The 22126-nt window shown below is 42.6% G+C and overlaps 1 protein-coding gene across 4 annotated transcripts in view; it reads right to left on the bottom strand.

The window, feature by feature from the left end:
* The window catches only part of B3GALT1 (beta-1,3-galactosyltransferase 1), a 325648-nt gene that overhangs the window by 169997 nt on the left and 133525 nt on the right, over positions 1 to 22126 (bottom strand). For all 4 annotated transcript variants that reach the window (XM_081873329.1, XM_081873328.1, XM_081873331.1 and 1 more), the window contains exon 3: positions 7324 to 7488. The gene's annotated coding sequence lies outside the window, so the exon portion shown is untranslated. The remainder of the gene's footprint in view (positions 1 to 7323; positions 7489 to 22126) is intronic.

Raw genomic sequence — 22126 nt, 5'->3', positions numbered from 1 at the left:
CTTTCCCTTTACTATGACTTCAAATAAATTGAAAGACCTTTAAGAGGAGGAGAACCCATCACACAACTAATATGCAGTACGTAATGACAATGGTTTTGTCAGCGATTAAATTAAGCAGACTTCCCATTTGACCTCAGATGCTTCCAAGCATCTGAGAGGGAGAAAAGTCTCTCTCTTGGCTGGGAGTTAAAGACTCTTGTGGCTTTACTACTTAGATGTTTTGATATAATTTGGGGTCATTACAAGACAGCCAACAGGCTATAATCAAAGGAGTGAGTTCTTTTGAGCTGCTTCCAAACAAGAGTCAATATTTTCAGCAACTTTAACATAGTAGTTTCATTCCATTCCATATATATATGATTTAAAAATTGAGTTTCTCTTGTTCAAAGGCCAACTTTGGCTGTCCACACCGAAAAACAGCAAAAGCCATTTCCAGCATTTTCATCTTTTTTACATTTTAGCAAAGACAGTTTTATTATCAGGGTAACTGACTTTTGCCAAACACTTGGAAAATTTTAATACTGGGGAGGGGGGCACACCACAAAGGAAATATTCAATGTGCAGCTTTCAAAGAAATGTCTGGTCTGTCAAACATCATTTTTCTCACATTCACTGAAAAATAATAGGGATGCAAATGCAGATATGCCAAACGCAACAAAACCCCAGAGCTTTAAAAGAAATCATTGTGCTCTTCTCTTAACTGGCAGACAAATTAATTTTAGTGGGATGATTCTGAAAAGTTCATGCTCCGGCAACAATTGCTTATGACATTTTAAAGAAAGGGGTTCTCATTCCAGAAATTATTTAAAGTTGTTCAAATTCTAGTGGCTGCTAATGTAAAGAAAGCAAACAGGATGGCCATAGATTTCAACAATAGAGGGCAGCAGTTTAAAAATTAGGGCTATCCTGTTGTAAAACACACACACACACACACACACACACACACACACACACACAAACACACACGAGTTGTATCTTCTGATGATTATTGGAGACTATTGGTGTCATGTAGAAGCACAGTGGGTATAAGGGCTATTAACTTACTTCCTATGAGATTGGGTGATACTATCCTAAGAAACTGCCTTATACCATGTCAGACTATTTGTCCATGTGGCTCAGTATTGTCTGTTTTGACTGCCAATGGCTCTCTAGAGTCTCAGAAAAAGGTTCTTTTATAAATAAATGTAAAAGTCATTGGTATGTGTTGGTGCGGCTGTCCTACGAGTTACTTACATGCAAGCACCATATTGTAGCATTGTGCAAAGGAAAACGAGCTACATGATTGATTGCTATGGGAACGGGAACAGTGATATTTAGATTTCTGATACTAAGGTTATTACACATATGCACATTATAACAACTAAATATGAACCATACATAAGGTATTTCTCATATAAGACATGTGTTGCCATTTTCTCTTATGCTGTCTTGTGAGGGGGAACATCTGTAACAAGAGGGGTTCTATATGCGTTCAACTCACACCCAGGACACACAGACAGGCTTTGCATCAGATTTTGTTACATCCCAGATTCAGAACCTAATAAAGTAGGGCTACCACAAGTCCGGATTTTCCCGGACATTACCAGGATTTCAAAGGTGGAATTGATGTCCAGGGAGGATTTCTGAAAGGCGGCACTTTGCCTTGGATCTTAAGCAAGTCAATCGAAAAATCGCGGGGTTTTTTGGTGTTTTTGTAAAAACAAAAAACAAAACCCAAACCCCCACGCTCAATAATTTTAGGGTTTACCCCCAAAAAGCTCATATTTTGGGGGTCTTCCTAAAAAAAGTTCAACAACTTTTGGGGTCTCCAGGTTTTTACTCTTTGAAATATGGCAACCATAAATCAGCTCAACCCATAATTTGTCCAGAACAGGTAGAGGCAGCCCCAGATCACCCACCCACCAGGGCTGTCAAAAGGATTGATGGACTGGCATCGAGGGGAGGGGGAGCGGATATACAAGCAACCTGCATGCACCCCCACCTTCCAACGACATTTAATTAGGGGTTTAAGCCCCAATTAAACACTGTGCAATGCCCCTGAATTGGGTCAGGTCAGTCAGAGATCATTGTGGGTCAGTCTGGGGCTGCTCCAAAACACCTGATTCGGGTCCAAAATTGGATTGCAGGGCCCATGCATAGCCCTACATACTGCTTAAGTGACCAATTCAGGAGCTGATAAGCTGAGCGCTAGCCCATGAAAGCTTACAACAAAATAAGTTTTTAGGATGGCACATGACTCACTGCTGTTTTTGTGGCAAAAGGCCAACAGGGTTACTCCTCTAGAATCTGTAGCAATAAAAGATAACCCCTGGAGAACTTAGCCTTTCTAAATAAACCAATAGTATGGTAAAAGAAACTGCCATGCTGAGCTCCACAGGAAGTGTCCCTCATAGGCTACATGCTCTGAGAACACGGGGCACATGGTGTCCTTTTCCACAGCTGGCCATGCATGCGCATCATCCGATGGTTCATAGCCAAAGTTTTCCACTGAATACACAGCAACTTTCTTCATTGCTAAAAGAACCCACTTAAATCTTTCATGCCGTGAGATGCCTTTGGAATGTGCTGCAGTATTTAAAGTCCAAACCCACAGAATTCAATTTGGTAGCGAGGGCAATTTCTCTTTTTGCCATAGCCTGCCAGTTTATTACATTGCAACAGGATTATTTTAATGCAAAACACAGAAACTTGACTAAATAGTTCACCATCCAAGAAGTAAACACGGCAGAAGATGCGGAGCAAATCAAATACAGTTGTTCCAGTGCTTTATTCCCAAATATTTTATAAGCCTTCAGCCTAACTCCAGCAGATGGAATGAGGACAAGTCAGGCGCTGAGCTGATTTTTGCAATAGGTAAAATACAGCCTTAAGACTACAAAACCTATGGCGCATATGGAAAACATAGCAGCGACAACAAACAAGGAGAATCTTTACTTTGCCGGGGGCTCTTTGTTAAATCTTGAGTTTTACTCCTCTCCCTCTCGGGAGCCAGCAGTGATGCTCGGTGTTCGGAAGGCAGGTGAGCAACACCAGCTTGTCCTATTGAGTGCCACTGGCTTCTAAAACACGTTTTGGACACCAATGAACTTCAAGCTGTTATTTAAAGTGTGTGACCCTTTACGTTCTAACTGTTGGCATTTGCTGCATCTGGAAATCAATGTCAAAAGACCCTGACATATTCTGATATCAATTAGTGGATGTGGATAAAGCATTTGCCCTTTTGTTTGTTTTTTTGTTTTTACTCCAGGAGAATACACAGGCAAAAACTGAAATAGCTCTGACCAGGTAGGTTCTGTCTTTGGTTCTGTATAATGTTACTATGACCACCGTTATGCACATGCCTTACATCACAGCTTTCCAAACTGTGTGTCGCGATACACACAGTGTGCCAGCTGCAGTGTGTCACTCGAATGCTCCCCGCGCTCCTCCTGGGGATGGAAAGGGGCTAGTTTAACCTCTGGTTTGCTAGTAATACTGAATTACAGTGTCACAAAATGATGCATGTCCACAAAGTGAGTCACCAACCTGAAGTTTGGAAAGCTCTGCTTACATGCATAAGAGTCCTAGATTCACTTCCAGGTATGGAGTACTGAGATTTAAGGAAGGCCATGGGGTTTCAAATAAAACAACAACAACAACACATTGGAAGGCCATGGCTCATGGGCAGAGCGCATGCTTTGCATGCAAAAATCCTCAACTCCTGGAATGTCTAGACACAACTGGGAAAGACCCCTGTCTGGAATCCTGAGGAGCTGCTGCAAGTCAGTGTTGACAATACTGAATTTGGTGGACCAGTGGTCTGATTTGGTATATGGCAGCTCGCTATGCTCCTTTCTGTGGGTATTTGCAGGCAAAGAAGCTCGCTGTCCCTTGAGCTCTGTGACACAGTGGCACAGTGAGTGCTTCGGTTCTGTCACTGCTGCAGAAGGTCGTAAGTGGGATAATGAGATGGAACGAAGCTGCATGAAGACGGAACCCATTGTTTAAAGGCACAGTCTGAAAGTGAACCAAGAATGGATGTGGACAAACTATTTGCCTTTTTTAAACACCAGGATAATGCAGTCTCCCTGCTTATTTAACTTATATACAGAATTCATCATGCGAAAGGCTGGGCTGGATGAATCCCAAACTGGAATTAAGACTGCCGGAAGAAATATCATCAACCTCAGATATGCAGATGACACAACCTTGATGGCAAAAAGTGAGGAGGAATTAAAGAACTTTTTAATGACGGTGAAAGAGGAGAGCGCAAAATATGGCCTGAAGCTCAACATCAAAAAAACTAAGATCATGGCCACTGGTCCCATCACCTCCTGGCAAATAGAAGGGGAAGAAATGGAGGCAGTGAGAGATTTTACTTTCTTGGGCTCCATGATCACTGCAGATAGTGACAGCAGTCATGAAATTAAAAGACGCCTGCTTCTTGGGAGAAAAGTGATGACAAACCTAGACAGCATCTTAAAAAGCAGAGACATCACCTTGCCGACAAAGGTCCGTATAGTTAAAGCTATGGTTTTCCCAGTAGTGTTGTATGGAAGTGAGAGCTGGACCATAAAGAAAGCTGATCGCCAAAGAATTGATACTTTTGAATTATGGTGCTGGAGGAGACTCTTGAGAGTCCCATGGACTGCAAGAAGATCAAACCTATCCATTCTTAAGGAAATCAGCCCTGAGTGCTCACTGGAAGGACAGGATCCTGAAACTGAGGCTCCAATACTTTGGCCACCTCATGAGAAGAGAAGACTTCCTGGAAAAGGTCCTGATGTTGGGAAAGATTGAGGGCACAAGGAGAAGGGAACAACAGAGGATGAGATGGTTGGACAGTGTTCTCGAAGCTACCAGCATGAGTTTGACTGAACTGCAGGAGAAGATAGGAGTGCCTGGCGACTTCTCATGGGGTCATGAAGAGTCGGACATGACTAAACGACTGAACAACAACAATGCACAGCCAAAACCAAAACAAAAATACACTAGGATCTTTAGCTAGCAGCTTTCCTTCAGGCAGCTGTTTCATTTATTAAAAGTCACTTGCATTTTTAAATTAGATTTGCATTATTTTCACAGTGGATTAACCTGACACTTTGTTTTAAAAAAGAATCTGTGGGTTTTTCCACTCTTCCTCCTTGCTAAATCCTTCTCACTTGTCCCAATTTTGAAATAATTTAAGAATCTTTTTCTTTAATCCCTTTCAGTAAATGAATTTTTGTTAATATTAATACCACTCAGCCTGTGGACATATTTGCTACAGCTACGCATATGGAGAATCTCTTTTGGAGATTATTGGATTAACATTTTTTGGAGATTACCCTAGAAAATCTGATGCATAGTTGCGTTGCAATTGTTGAAAAGCTTGGGATTTCTCAGCTTTGATTACTTTTGATTTGTCTGAGGGGCTTTTAAATAAAATAGTTGGGAGATTTCTTCCTGTTCAGATGTTCCTAATAGGATTACATTGTCTGTTCAGCACTAGGGCCTTGAAAATCGTCCACCAAGCTTTCCATGGTATTTCACTCCTCCCCTCTGCCGTATCTCAATTAGATATCACACTGGTGTTATCAAGGACTACAGTAGGTTAACTTCTGATTATCATTCTATTCACCTTGAAATGTTCACTTCTCTTTTAATCCTTAGCACATTCCCAGAGGAAATAATAAATAATATCATGCCATATGGCAAATGGGATCAGCTGCAACTCCATGCAGCTTGTAGCTGAGGAGTACTGCCTCTTGTAACACAGCCATAGCTGGCATATAAAACCTGCTCCTGAATTCTCAGTAGAAGACAAAGAACTGGGCAAACCAGATCTCTGTACACAAAGTTAGGCAGAACTTTCTACTGTTCCTTCCCATTATGGCTCAGTCTATAACCTACTCTCCTCCAACTGAACCAACCCTCAGTCAACCTCCTCTCTAGGTGAGCAAATCTATGGACACCAACAATAGAATAATTTCCCTTTTTGTCGGTGACATTTACAACTAATTCAGAATGTGGCAGCTAGACTGGTGACTGGGAGTGGCCGCCGGGACCATATAATACCGGCCTTAAGGATCTACACAGGCTCCCGGTATGTTTCTGAGCACAATTCAAAGCATCGGTGCTGACCTTCAACGCCCTAAACGGCCTTGGCCTTGTATACCCGAAGGAGCATCTCTCAACATTGTTCTGCCCAGATACTGAGGTCCAGCTCTGAGGGCCTTCTGTTGGTTCCCTCACTGCGAGAAGTGAAGTTACAGGGAACCAGGAAGAGGGTCTTCTCAGCAGTGACGCCCTTCCTGCAGAACACCCTCCCAGCAGATTACAAAGAGATAAAAGAACTGCACAGCTTTTAGAAGACATCTGAAGGCAGCCCTATATTGGGAAGTTTTTAATATTTGATGTTCTATTATGTTTCTATATGTGCTGGAAGCCGCCCAGCGTGGCTGGGGCAAGCCAGACAGATGGGTGGGGTATAAATAATATTTTTATTATTATTATTTACCCAAGATTCAGGACAGACCAAAGAAAGTACTTCTTCACATAGCTAAATCATGGAATTTATTCTCAGAAGAGGTAGTGATTGCCACCAATGGGAAGCTATCAATGGCTTCCAGCCACAATGGTTCTGTTCCGCCTCTGTAGGCCAGTTGCTGGGAATCAGAAGTGGAGAGAGTGCCATTGTGCTCAAGTCCTCCTTTTGTGCTTTCCTTAGGTATCTGGCTGTTCACTGTGAGAATAAAATTCTGGACTAGATGGGCCATTGGCCTAAGCCAGTAGGCTTTTCTTATGTTGATGCTTAGGATTGTGTTGTATAACCACCTGATTTAGTCCTCTTTTCTGTCACTCATACCGCAAACCCTTCTCACAACATAGTACCACCTCTCTCTCTCTCTCTTTTCGTTCAAATCCCCCAGTCTCAAATAGGTCCAAGCACATTTAAAACACAACCTCTTTAACACACCCGTCTCTTGTTAACTGTTGGCCTCAGGCCTTGGTCTCACCATCCATGTTTTGGGCTTGGCACATGAAGGCTTCTCCCATAATTTGGGATCCTGCAAGATTAGGATTCTACAGCACAGAAGGAGCTTGCACACATATACTAGGTTTGCCTTTAAAGAGAGCCCTTTCCGATGCATGAGGGGCAGTACCAATGGGAATATGGAGGTGCATGGGGAAATACATAGAGGAAAAGACCTGAATAGCAATAGATAGATAGATAGGAGACACATTAACATATTAACCTCTTGAGGATGGGGTGTGGGTTATTGTCCCCCCCCCAACATCAGAGAAATGTTACACTGTTTCCTCACAATTACATTTTTCAATGCAGCTTTCTGAATTACTCACCTAACTTCTCAAGACGTCCTGTTTTTTCTGCTTCCGTTTAAAAATCTGACATTCTTGCCATTGCATCGCCACACCCATCTTGTCAATAGTTCTTCATTCTCTGCCATACTTGACTGTGTCCACCCCACTTGACATCAAAGAGAATAGGGCTGCTTGATGCTGAACCTGTTTTTTTAAAACAACAAACAACAAACAAACCAAGAAAATTAGAGTTTATATCAGAAAATCTCTTAATGACCTGTTTAGAGAGCAGACATTAAGATAATCCCAGCATGAATGAAGGAGAAAATAAAATCCAGTGGAACCTGCCTGTGAGGGGGTTGCCTTTAACTGATGGGCTGGTCAGCTGATTATCTTTTGGTGGAACGGGAGGAGCGGCTGAGAAGACAAGATGCTGTTTATTGGTTATTAGCTCAGCAGTGGTGCTAATGGTCAGCCACAGCTCACAGTCTGTTGAAGTTGTAATGGGGAATAAGCTTGCAGTTTTCCCTTACTGAACATGCCTGTGTGTTGGGCACTTGAGGCTAGCAGGCATCCTTCTGGAAGATTTAGGGCGGGGTAGCTTACTCCTCAAGATATTGCTGGACTACAATTCTCATTCTCCCTGACCATTGTCCAGGCTGGCTGAAGCTGATGGGAGTTGGAGTGCAATAACATCTGGATGACAGTATGTTAGCCACTCATTACTTAAGGGGAATGGAGATGGTGTAGGAAATTCTGCAGTGGGGCAAGTTTATTAGGATTTCTATCAACGTCCAAACAGAAGAGAGTAATGAATGGCTTTTGCTCTGTGGCAAGCAGTATTGAAGGAGCATCTCTCTCCACCCCCATCATTCAGCCTGGACCCTGGGATCCAGGACTGAGGGCTTTCTGGCGGTTCCCTCACTGAGAGAAGTGAAGCTACAGGGAACCAGGCAGAGGGCCTTCTTGGTTGTGGCACCCACCCTGTGGAATGCCCATCAGATGGTATATAATGAGTAAAAGTAAAGGTAAAAGTAAAGGACCCCTGACAGTTAAGCCCAGTCACAAATGACTCTGTGGTTGTGGTGCTCATCTCGCTTTACTGGCCAAGGGAGCTGACATTTGTCCGCAGACAGTTTTTCCGCGTCATGTGACCAGCATGACAAGCTGCTTCTGGTGAAACCAGAGTAGCACACGGAAACACCGTTTACCTTCCCGCCGGAGCGGTACCTATTTATCTATTTGCACATTTTGGGCGTGCTTTCGAACTGCTAGGTTGGCAGGAGCTGGGACTGAGCAATGGGAGCTCACTCCATTGTGGGGATTCAAACCGCTGACCTTCTGATCGGCAACCCCTAGGCTCAGTGGTTTAGATCACAGCACCACCCGCGTCCCTATATAATGAGTAATTATATAACATTTAGGAAACATCTGAAGGCAGCCCTGCATAGGGAAGCTTTCTAAGGCTTAAATGTTTTACTATGTTTTTATATATGCTGGAAGCTGCTCAGAGTGGCTGGGGCAACCCAGTCAGACGGACGGGGTACAAATAATAAATTATTGTTTTGAATTGCCTTAGCTCTGCATTTCTCAAAATTTGCCCTATCATCTTCCCCTTTGCCAAGTTAGACAAAGCTAAGGGATGGGGACCTGCTTTCTGGAGAGTTAGCCACACTTTGGGATTGTCTCCCTTAAGACAGAATCAAGGAATTGTAGAGTTGGAAGGGGTGTCAAAGGCCATCCACTCCAATCCCTGCAATGCAGGAATCACAGCTAAAGAATCCTTGACAAACGGCCACCCAACCTCTGTTAAAAAACCTCCAATGGAGATGATATCTCCATCCTGACATCAGTAGAAGGAGGGTGGATCAGAGGGGCCTTCTCTCATGCATAGACACATAGTAGTGGACACTACTGTTGAGTTGATTCCCAAGGAACTTGCCATCCCCTCTTGCGGCATGCTAGTTTGCTCCCTTGGCACATAGCTTGGGAAATGCCGGCTTAGCCTGCCAAGCAGAATGCAGTAGTAAGCAAGCCACTCCCAGTCATGCGCAGAACAAATGAGCTCCAATATACAAGCTTTAGGACCTGACTTCTTAAACCTCTTTTTGGAATTTGTGCCTTGGGAAGAAAGCTCATCATTGCCTGCACCACCTCAAATGCTCCACAAAGCACACGCATACCCAAATCAGCAAGCCACTGTTATCTGTAATGCTGCTTCTTACAGAGCACCGGGTTTAATCATGTCTTAATGCAATTTGCATTTGTGTGGGTCCGCTGTGCATTTCCTTGGAGCATGCCACATTCTATTAAAGCGTCCGGCTTCTTGCAGGGAGAATATTAAATGAAAGCAGCTCGTAATTTGCCTGGAAATGTATGTACTACACGAAAAACACACACAATGTTATCTGTGATTAGTTTGCAGAAGCCATCTGTCATCTCTGCGCACACACGCACACACCACCTTGCACTCAACCAAACCAAGGATGACAGAGGAACTGGGAAAGAAAAGTATATTTACTTTTGACAACAGAATCTACCAGCTTCCTTTTTTGCTATGGTTATCCAGCTTGGAGGAAAATGTGTTGGAGGGAAAGGATGTGGATTCTAATTTACAAGAGGAAAGGCATGCCTAGTCCAGACCAGCAGGCTTTTAACATCTTGAAGAAATGTGTATGCAAAGTTCACGGCAGGCAGGTGCGCATTGAGTCCATTTACAGCTGGAAACAAGAACCGAGATGCTTGATGAGGTCGGGTATATCAGGGAATGTGTCTTTTCGGCATCCTTTCCTGAGAGAGCAAATCATTTGCCTGTAATGAGAATACTCATTTCGAAATTAAGCGCAGCAGGTGTGGAAAAATCTTTCCTATTTATGCCCCAAAATATGTAGGTTTAGCGAATAAAGCCAAACAAAGAATAGTGGATACCAATCTTCAGAGTTTGGGGGCCAAAGAGGGGAAATGGGAGACAGGTTGGATGCATGTAGCTGCCACAAGCAGGACAAAGAGGAGGGGTGAACAGCAATCAAGCAGTGAGTAACAATGGTTTGCTGAGCTGGTATTGTCCTGGGATTCTCAAGTCTTACTGCAACAAACATAGTGTAGTGGTTAGCGCATGGGTAGGGAACCTTTTTCTCTGAAGGCCAGGCAGAGAGGCTTAGAGGACTAGGTTTGAATCCCTGGGTCTGAGGTTCTGTAATCTGTACCACTGGGTCAGAGTGTCAGGCAAGAATCAGGATGATCGAGGTTCAAATCCCTGCTCACCCACTGAGTGACCTTGGGCCAATCACTATTTGACAGCCAAACTTTCCTGGCAGGATTGCTGGGAGGATTATGGGAGAGGGAGTGGACGATGTACGTTGCTCTAAGCTTGCTGTGGGAAGGGCAATATAAAAACTGGAGTAAATAAAGACCGCCCCCTCCCCCGCAATATTCAAAAATGCCAGAGAAAATGGCAGCGGAGGCTAAAGGGAAATGTGAAGAGCCTAACTGCCCCCAGAGTTTCAGGCAGGAGTCTTTCTCAGCCCACCTTGGGATCCCATGGTTTGAACCCGGGGCACAGCATGTGCCTTGCCACTGAACAGTGTTCTGTAGTCAGAAAGCTCCCTCTTTTCCAACAGCCACATAACAATCCTTGCTTTGCCTACTAAAGTTTGTATTTTATTTCTGGAGCACAGCCTTTGGTGGTTCTTGCTAATAATCTATTGAAATTTCCAGTCTCAGAGATGAAAAGTTGGGGAGCCAACTATGGACATTCTGCTGTTCTCATAAGGGATGTGCTTATGTAGCCAAAACACACCCTTCAAAACAGAAGTGGCATTCTCCATCTTAAGCCAGAACTGAATTCAAAGGTGCTGGCTTGCAACAGGGGGTTCTAGCGAACTAAATCTACTCAGATGAAACACATTTAAATGAATAGACCAAAGTAAGCTGTGCTCATTCATTTCAGTGAGCCTATGCTGAGTAGAACTAACATTGGCTGCAACCCAGAGTGAATCTGTATTTCAAACCCGGCTGCAAATCTGCTCCCAAAAATAACTAAAATAACTGAATTATCTCATAATGGTGAAGTGGGGATCTTAATATGTCTCATTAAGAAAGATATTCTAACTGGGATTTTAATATACCTGCTACCTCCTTGCTTGCCTGCTTTAACCATTAATTTCTAATGGCAGACGCTTGTCAAATTAACAGTATACTAAATCTACGGCCTTCCTCTCATCCATCACGGTAATAATATTCTTCAGATGACTCCTATGTGTTAGCAAAGCATGACCTTCTCTGCCTGAATCTATAGAAGTGACTCTTAATCAAACTCTTCATTCCCAGGTGTTCGCTGAAAGCGTCTATTTAAAAAAACCTATTTTCTTTCCACAGCTTCTGGGTGACTACCAGTTTTTTCAGCACAATCCTAGGCATGTCTACTCAGAAGTAAGCCTCATTCAGTAAGCTCAGCTGGATTTACTTCTATTTCAGGTAAGTGCGCATGGGATCGAGGCATTAGTCTGATGGTATTCTAACAAGAAAATATCCTACATTGTTGTCTGAGCTCTCGAAAGTTTATCTCCTTTTTATTGCTTTTTTATTAATTTATAAAGATTTCTTGGTTTACAAAAGTATGTGCAATGTCTTTTTTTTCAAGTTACATTTTCTGCAGGTCAATTTCATTTGTTGAGACGTTAGTGTTACATTAGGAAGAAAAGGGGGGAAGAGGTGGAGGGGGCAATGGTGAGTGGGGATGGGGATAGATGGCGATGTTTCTCTTTTACTTAATGTATGTTTAGGGTTTTGTGTTTTTTCTGCAGGTTCTCCTTGCCCATCGCATTGTGTACCAAAAATGATGGCTATTTAGGGAATGATTACTCAAAATTAAGATTTATGTATGCATACACTTAAAACACTTCCTAGCTAAAAGATACCAAGGTGGGGTAAGAGAGGTGCAAATAAAACTTAAATATCAATGCCATATAAACAATACACAATATACTGGCCAGAACAGAGGGAGACGTGGTGATGGTGGTTCACTATTCAGGCACTGCATATATGCAACTGAACACCTGAACAATACAGGTTGCTTTGGTCATGCTCATCCTGTGAGGGTAAGGATGACGTGAAGGTACCGTATTTTTCGCTCCATAAGACACACTTTTTTCCTCCTAAAAAGTAAGGGGAAATGTCTGTGCGTCTTATGGAGCAAATGTGTGGTCCCTGGAGCTGAACTGCCCAGGGGCAAAAAGCAGATCGTGGAGGGGGGAGGGAAAGACAGCGAACTTGCAAGGAGAGGAGACTGGAAGATTAAAGCAATGAGGAGAGAAATTAGAAGAAAAGGAGGAGCAAAAAACTGCTCCAGCTAAGGAAAAGACACTAAGGCAAACAAGAGGGAAGGGGGTATTGAAACAAAGCCGCTGAGCAGCTGATTGCCAAGGGATCGGGAGGAAGATAAGGGACTATAGAGATAAAGGAGGCTGCCTGGGAGGGGGGAGGTAAAAGCACATGGATCCTCAGGATTTTTGCATTGGGTCACCCCAAATTCTCCATAAGATTACACAGCATGTCCGTGGCTACAGCCTGCACCAAAAAACACATGCATCCACTGTTTCGTGGGGCCATAATGGCACAAAAACATGGTTACAAAGCACGGGTCCACATGGATCCTCAGGATTTTTGCATTGGGGTACCCCAAACTCACCGCCAAATCACATATCATATCTGTGGCCACAGCATGAACCACAAAAATCATACATCCACTGTTTTGTTCAGAATATGTTTTTTCTTGTTTTCTTCTTCTAAAAACTAGGTGCATCTTATGGGGCAAAAAATACGGTGCCCTATTCCTTCTCCCTTCTCCCCCAACAGGGGATCAGCAGAGTCATATCTGAAAACTGATAATTTCTGTGGCGTGAAGGAGATTCTTAAGAGTAAAATAGTGATATTTTGCACAGAACTCTGGGTATGCATTGCTCCCCTTGTTTCATTTTTCTTTTTTTGCAACAACTCAAAATTCAGCATATAAACTCATATTTTAAGAAGTTTAATGCAATAACAGCAAAACATTATGGGTCTGCCTAGATTACAATAAGAAATCACGGTCTTGAACATAAGTTTATTCAACTCTATTGTGGGTATTTCCAATTATTCTATTTAAATTATGGTGGGCTCCCCCCTCCCCCATTTCTTTGTGTATTTCTTTCCTCTGGTCCCATGCCTCTTTTTTTATTTCATTTGCCTTTTCTACAACATCAGCTTATTTTGTGCTCTCTATCCTTTGAAGCGGTATTTATCATCATTTCAAAGTGGGGGATATTGTGATTATAGAACAAACAAGTTTGCATAAATGAGTAAATGGATCAGATTGACTCTTTATTCTTTTGCATTACATAGTTCAGTAGCCACTGTTGCTTGTTCAACTTCTAAATAAATGTGTGTGCTTAAATAAACACAAGCCCATGGCAGACTTGATTTGACGTTCAGGGTGCATTTCTGTAATTCTCTGTGCCAAAATCCTATCCCCAATGCCTCTGTGGTCATCTCCCACAAAAGTGGGAATGGCTTGGGGACTTTTGTGGAATTGGGATAAATTTCTTAATTTGTGGGGGTCGCGGGGTCAAATACTTCATCTGACCTCCAGTAACCTCTCGACATTTTGTTTGCTGGCTGAAAAGTACAGTTCTATTCCAGCAGAATTTTGACAGCTGAGTATAAACAGTGAAGGTTATTTTTCACCTGCAATCTTGGCTCTTGCTACTTGTAAAAAGGATGTTAAATGCCAAGGATTTTATGTAACGCTATAGTTGTATTATTTGTATTTCAATGAGTTTTGATTTTATTTTGATTTTAGACTGTCACAAGCTGCCCTGAGTGGTGTATGTTCATTAAGAGGGTGGGGGAGAAATAGACAGATAGATAGCAATGAATTAAAAATGAAGACAATGAGAGTGAAGTAATTTGATGCATTTTTTCCTGAGATGGAAGCCCTGTGCAGATATTCTTAAAGTGGGTTCACTCACTGCATGGAGAGGGTGATTGGGATAACAATGTCGGCCCTCCTTCGTTCTCTCTGCATGGATCAGTCATTGTGCATCAGAGGCTCCATATGCAGGATTGGTGTCCTGCCAAAAGTCTGCAGACTTTTGGGTACAGGATCCAGAGCCTCCACATGCTGGTTGCATGCAAAAGGTCCGATCAATGCATGTGAATCAAGAGAAGGCCCAGTTAGCAAGAACCACCTTGAATTCACAGGCCAATCTTTTGTTATCCCAGTTTCTACACTGTACAGCAGGTTAAAAGAGACTGTGGACACCCAAGTTTCAGTCATGAGGCTCCTTGATTGGTCTTAGAGAAATAAAGAATGCACTTCAGAAGGCTATTATGAGAACAAAGTAGGACAACCTCATATGTGCTGCCTGGAGCTCCCCAAAGACAGAAAACAAATGAAAGTACACCAGCAAGGAAGGGATTGAATGGATGGTTGACCTTTGTGACTGTAACTGCTCAGCTTGTATTGAATTATGAAATCACAGAGCAAGGTCTTGCAAAGAATCAAAGCAACATTCAACAAATAATGAAGAAGTGCCTCCATCATCTTTAAAAGTGATAGAATAATGTGCTGGAGAAAAGAAAGGATCATTTGACCCTGCTGACTAGCCTTCCCAGACCTGGGACCTCCAGATCTTTTGGACAACAACTCCAAAGAGTCCCAGCCAATGATCTGGGATGGTGGGAGTTTGGGATTAAAAACATCTCGAAGGAACCAATTTGGAGGAGGCAGTTTAAAAGGCAGGAGGCAGGAGGCAGGAGACAGGTTTTTGTTTTTTAAGGGTTTGGGATTTATTTTCTCACTTTTACTTGCAAGGCTCAACAGTGCTACGGCATTAGTGATTTTTTCCAGTGAGAAGTCACAGAAACGTTCATTTGCATTCTTTGGGTACTTTTTCTAAAGCCTGGAAAAATGAAGGAGGCACAAATGAGTCAAAGGATCTGGGTGAGGAAATTACTACATTGAAATATGCTGATGAAACCTAATATAATTTCAGGTGTAAAAACCCTCCTTCAAGTGCTCTCCTTCATTTCGGTAAAGCTTACTCAGGAGAACCTGCCAACAGATTGTGTCCTGTGTCATTATAGCACAGGGCTAGAAATGCAGTTTCCGATCATAAGGATGACTCCATGTTGGGCTGTAGAAGTTTAACACCTTTAAAACAACATCTGGAATCTAATTAGCAATTGCAGCAGAAATGTGGAAACATTAGTGTTGCCAGCTGCCTTTATTTTACGGGACAGCTTGGATTTAAGAATCACACAGTTCCATAGGACAGAGTGGGTTAGAACTCAGAAGCCACCCCATATTTCAGAGACCATAGATCAACAGCAAGGATGGGGAACCTGAGACCTCAAGGTGAAATGCAGCCCTCCAAGTGTCTATCTTGCCCTTAGAATGCTCCCTAGCTCATACTAATTCTCCCCAGGCCACATCCTTGCTGCCTCTGTGTTTTTACCAAGCCTGGATGTGTCCTTGAACTCTGAGGATGCTTTTTGACTACTTGAATGGAGAATGGAGACGGGTGTGTGAGTATCCAGAAACTTGCCTGCTGTACAAAGGTAAACATTTACATTTGCTGTTCCACCCATGTGCATCTCTGACTCTGCACACCACTGACATGCAGCTCGTGGATGCTTAGAAGGAGATGTAGCTCTTGGGTTGAAACAGAGTAAAAGAGTACTGGGAGATAATTTATAATGAATTGAAAAAAATGTTTAAGAGTACTTTTCCAAAAACAAAACAAAACAAAAACAGAGTCCTTTTTGTTGGGGATAATTCAGATGGGAACTCCCAGGTGTCAAAAAAAGCTATTTATGTATCCCACTATTGTGGCCCATGTTTAGTTAGTCCCAAAATGGAAAATGAGTGAGGTCCCAACTAAAGAAGAATGGCAACTTAAACTGATGGAATATGCGCAGCTTGCAGACTTAACTTACAGAATAAGAGAACAAGAAGAATATATGTTTAAAGAAGATTGGAAAATGTTTATTGAATATATGGGTGAAAATTGTGTACACTGAAAACATTGGTAGCTTTAAGATAAATTCAACAGTGTAAATAAGTTTTGGTGGAGGTAAAAATGCAATAAATGATTTAGTTTATGTAAAATATGCAGGGATCTATGGCATGAAAATTGAACCATGGAAAGAGAAGAAGAGAAGTCACTGATATTTTGAGGTTGTTTAAATGAATATTCTAAAATGTAAAATAGAAAAACTTAATAAAATTTATACCAAAAAAGAAAAGAAACAATAGTTATCACCTCACTCTACGGTGTTCCTCACTAATGAAACTTTGTTCTGTGATGCTGTGGAAGGTGCAACAAACACTGCAGGCCACAAACAGCTGCTGCAATCTTTCCCTTCAAATTGGATCATGTAAAGACAAGGGAATCTGAATGTCATTTCAAATTCCTCTGAAATCTAGAAGGAATATGGAGCAAGGATCCAAGACAAAAGCCAAATATATGGCAATATATAAATGGCAATATATAAATGCACACACACAAAAGTATGACAACATATGCTTCCTTGCCTCCAGTCCATGGCACAGATCAGCACCAGCCAAACTTCCCTTTGCAACAGGGGAAGGAATATAATAACTGCAATTTGTCAGAATTAGAGAAGCTGTGGGAAACACTGGGCTGAAAGTGGTGAGCAATTTTGTTGCAGTCATTGCCTGAGAGGTTGACAGACCACAAGGGAAAAGCACAGCATATTGTGGGCAGAATTATGGAACCCATCAGTTTGGGATTATTAGAAACACAACAACAAAAGCAAAGGGCAGCCTTCCCCACCCTGGTGTGTTCTAGACATTTCGGCCGCCAACTCTCACCAGCTCTAGCCAACATTGCCAGTCGTCATCTGGAGGATACGAAGTTAGGGGAAGGCTAATTTGGGGGACAAAATCACAAGCCATTTCACTAAGCAGTCAATTTACACAAGTAGCTCTTGATTGACCCTGTATAGATTGTGTGGGTTAAGCTACAGGGTTGCCTAAAACTGGTGGTTAGGCATGGTGATTTATGATGACCCACCTTTTGCTGGGCATCTCTGGGAAGGAGCTTTTTGAGAAAAGAAGGTGGTATGTGAAGTTCGTGAAGTGCAAGGATGATGGCCTATGCTATTCACTTCAACTGAAAAGAAATGGCTGAATTAGGATAGGACTTAGAAAGCAATGTTTCCCAATGTGTGTGTGTGTGTGTGTGTGTGTGTGTGTGTTTTATAAAAAAAATCTTAACCTGTGCCTTTTATATGGCTATGTCTGAAATGAAATCTCATACTTCCAAACATAAAACAGTTGCCGCAGATCAAACACCTCAGTCAAAGCTTTCACATCACCTGGCTTCTGTCAAACTTAATACTTTTCAGTAGTGGCAGTTCACCTGTTAATCTGGTAGTCATCCAGAGATAATTTCCTGGAGTGAAAGCTGAAATATCTAGTGATGCATGTAAACATGCAAATCAGCGATCAGTTAGATGTGTAAGCTCTTTTTCCTCACCCCATCACTTATCAAAATTATTTAAACAACCTTCCACATTTCCCCTGAGCAGGGGAATCCCCCCCCCCCAAAAAAAAAATTACTACTAGGTAAAATGTCTATAGACACACAAAAAGCCCCAGAAAAAATTCCACAACTCTCAGAATAATTTTACTTTACCTCCCAATTCCTACAGATGTTTAGCTTGACTATGACTCTTCAATAGCTCACTTCAAATCTTGCCGTAGGCAAAATTTGATGATAATTATAGCTGTGTTATACCCACACTCGGAGTGAACAGAAAACTTCCAGAACCAAACTTCCAGCATTGTGTGTGTTATTTGAAGCCCTTGAACTGGGAGATTTTAGAAACAGGATTCAGACTTTTAAAAAATGGTTTCAATGATGGTGGGAAGAGAACAGTGATCTCCTGTTCTTCAGTTGCTGAAGTGTTTTTTGTTTTTTTAAATAGTTTTGCGGTTGTTTGTGGTGGCATCTGAATTTATTTGCAATGAACAACCGGCAGCTACCATTCCAATGTCCCTGTTGTGTTTTGGTCCAATGTTGGATCTCACAGAGTCAGCAGAGTGGCAAGGCAGAAGTTGCTGGACCATGGATAACTCTAAATAAGTAACTTACTCTGGCAAAAGTTGGGAGCAGACTGTACCCTTTTAAGTCTCTGTCTCCAGACTATCTTTTCTAGGCTTCACCCTCTTGTAGAGAACTTCAGAGCTTTAAAGGGCCAGTCCTCTGGCCTGTAGACAGGAACCCCTCCTCTCTTTCATTGCCTCCATCCCGGTGTGCTCCATGAGCCACTAAATTGGTGACATGCAGTGGGAGGCATCTGGTCCAGGAGAAGGTCCTGTGAGGGTCCAGGCTCTAGCCCAAGGGTTTCTCAAACTTGGGCCACAACTCCAATCACCCCTAGCTAGCAGGACCAGTGGTCAGGGATGATGGGAACTGTAGTCCAAAACAGCTGGAGACCAAAGTTTGGGAAACGCTGCTCTAGCCCTACAGGTGCCAGTGATTCTGGGAATTTCTTCTAGGGGCTGAACTAGACCCAGCTCCTATCTGGTGCCTCTGCACCCTCCGATTCGGTGTCTGCATTGCTGCTGGATTCAAGGGTCATGACAGTTCCCCACTCCTGGAATTCTTTCTACCACCGCCGTAAGTGGCCTATACTGACAAAAACCATTCAAAAATTCTAGGGTCCCAGTCCTGAAACCCCCCCCTTCCCTCTGTTGCTGAAATTTCTGTTCCACTGATTTTTACTGTAGTCATAGTTCAGGCATGACATGGTAAGCAATTTTTTAAAAAGTCTAAAAACATATTTGAGGTGGGTTTTTAGAAGGTCCTTTTCATACTTTCACCCCCTACTGCCAACATTGGTGTTGTTTTTGGAGGGGTGGGGTTGTACAAAAAATTGCCGTCAACAATCCCATCACTTGCAATGGGCTGAGGAATTCTGGGAGGTCATATCATCAGACCTTGTTCAAAACAATGAAGGGCTAGATTCAGCCACAGGACCTGCTAGTGGAAGTCAATGCAAGGACTTTTGCTAGCACAATGTGTCAGGAGACCCTCTAGAATAGCATAGCGGGGAGAGGGACAAGGGCTCTATAGGGCAAGGAGAAATGCTTGCACTGATGGAGCCATCTCCTTATTGCTGCATCGAATTCCTCCTCAGATATTGTTTAAGGGAAGCTTTACACAGAAAGGCATTCCTCATATGCCAGAGTGAAGTTTAATCACCGTGAGAAGCCCGTAGAAACATTACGCAAATAGTTAATAGTAAAAAAAATCTGTCAAAAGTGATATGTGTGCACTTAAAATGCAGCTCTTTGCTTTTTATTATTCATAAATCTCAGAGCCCACCTTGTTCCATTTTACCTCCCTCAGAGAAACTCTTTAGAAAAGCAAAAGTTGAAAAAAGGACAGAATCAGCCAAAGGGAAGCCTGTGCTGGCTCTAGAGAATATTTGACATTCACATCTTTTCTCTTTGCAAAGGGGGAAAAAGTATTAACATTTTTCCAAATTACAGGTGTGAAAATTAAGTCAGCTGGAGGCATGTGTCTGAAATATGCATTATATATCTGAGAACCTTTGGAATGTTAACAGTCAACCTAGGAAATGCACAACAAAAACAAATAATAATGAGGTGATTAATGAACTAGAAAATCTCCAGTAGTGGGGTACCAAGATTGCGTGGTGACCTGAATGTAAAGCGATGGCAGGTCCTAGGCCGTTATTCATTGTGGCCATGTATAAGTGAGTCACCACATGACAAGCTTTCAGGACAGCTATTGCATTTGCTGTAGAAAGTGCCTAAATGTTTTATGCCTGAATCGTAAAATGAGTGAACGCACTTTAAATCAGAATATGAAATTTCTCTTGTGGAAGTTATTCAAATACTTATGAAATGACAAAACATTTTGGAGCAGGCAAAAAAGGAAGGAAGGAAGGAAGGAAGGAAGGAAGGAAGGAAGGAAGGAAGGAAGGAAGGTGGCTACATTTTTTGAAACCCCAATGATCTGTAAAACAGAAAACATTTAGATACAATTGCATCTTGAGCAGAGGTTATGTTTCGGCTATGGCGCGCATGTCCCCAAAGGTGTACACCTGAACTGTCCCCATTGGAACTGTCCTGTACAATTATCCCTACCATCCAAGCAAAGGAAGAAGGCTTTTAAGCTGTATGCCTTGCTTATTGGGTTCTGGGACACTCTTGTGAGATCTTGCGGGGCCATCCAAGTTCCCACAAAAGCCTCCCAAAGCCTAGGAGGCAAGCTTGAAAGCTTAAAAGCTCTTTCTGCACCAGGAAAACCCAGCACAAAAGGAGCTTTTAAGATCTCCAGCTTGCGTGCAATTAATTTGCAGGATTTCAACTGTCCAGCTTTCAAAGTTGAAATAGTGCAGGTTGATTGCACCAAATTTTGAAAAAGTCACACAAGGAGTTATACAACCATACAAATGTCTTTATGTGAAAATGGTTTCAAAACAGATTTGGGGGTTCAGAATTCCCTTCCTCCTGCCTCTCCATTTTCTATATGATTCTCCCAATGTTAGGATGCATGGAAACTAATGGATGTTAGTTTATTGAAACTAACAGAAACTCAAATGACTTCAGAGTCTAGCAGGGGACACTGAGTCAAAGCCTATAGTGCCATCAGTTAAGGAGCCAGACTCCATTCCTGTTCTCCCCTGTTGGAGATCAGGGGAGCCTATGGCAGAAGCTCACTGAACCAGATGCCACATGATTCCCCACAAGTTGCTCACTAGGAGCTCTCCATGGTGCTGTAGCAACCAACCACCCTTGTCTATGGGCTCCTATGTGAGGCACAGAACAGGGCAGAAACAAACATGCCTTGAAGGCACTGTTCCTCTCTGTGCAGCAGCCATTTTAAAGGCACTGGGAGGGAATCAACGTTGCATTAAGCTGATTGCACCATCACAGCATGCATTTTGATTGCCTGGTATCACAGTCTGCTGCCCTCTCACCCCTCTGAGATTTTCTCAACCTCCTGAGTGAATGTGTGGAGGCAGCAGGACTGCACCTGTGGGAGTCTTCATTCTTGCTTCGGCTGGTGGGGCTTGTTTGTTGAATCCTGCCCACTGTATACACGAACACTGTGTTTAATTTGGCACCACCAGCATAGAAAAGATTATGGTGGTAGCAGGGATGTGGAAGCTGCAGTATGGCCGGAGACAGGAACATCTGTTTCAGAAAGGTGAAAGCAAAATTTGTGTTGTGGTGTGTGTGTGTGTGTGTGTGTGTGTGTGTGTAGGACAAATGAGAAAGACTGGATGGGAACATGGGGTCAGGCATGAATTTTTGACTTACACCTTCAAAGCTAAAGCTACCTTTGATTATGCAGGTAATGGTACAGAAGACGGGGTGCTACGTTATGCAAAAGGCTGAGAGCAAGGTACCAAGAGGTATCACAACCACCTGAATGCTAAACATCAAATAGTGCAAAATGGTCTCCCTAGTAGAGAGAACCACTCAGAAAAAAATGTAGGCTATTTCTTCCATTCTTTACCTTGCCAGTGCTTTCATCACCGTTACCTTTCACTAAGAAACGGAAGGCATCACAGAGTACCTGGTCATAAAGGTCATGAAATCCCATATCATGCACCTCTATTCTCTCTGCTTTTCCAAGAGGGAAACAATACAGAGGTTACAGTCTGGTTGTTGCTACCTTGTGCCATATCAAGGACATTGGGTGAGCTGTTCATCATGACTTAGTATTCACTGTTGAATCAAAAGAACTTTTCAGTAGGGGGCAAGGAAGAATGATCTTCAAAAGAAGTCATGTAGAAA

The sequence above is a fragment of the Podarcis erhardii genome (genome assembly GCF_964252035.2).
Source record: "Podarcis erhardii genome assembly, chromosome: 1".
In the NCBI taxonomy this organism is placed as follows: domain Eukaryota; kingdom Metazoa; phylum Chordata; class Lepidosauria; order Squamata; family Lacertidae; genus Podarcis; species Podarcis erhardii.
Note: the sequence above shows the minus strand (reverse complement) of the source record. Positions and strands in the feature narration are given on the sequence as shown.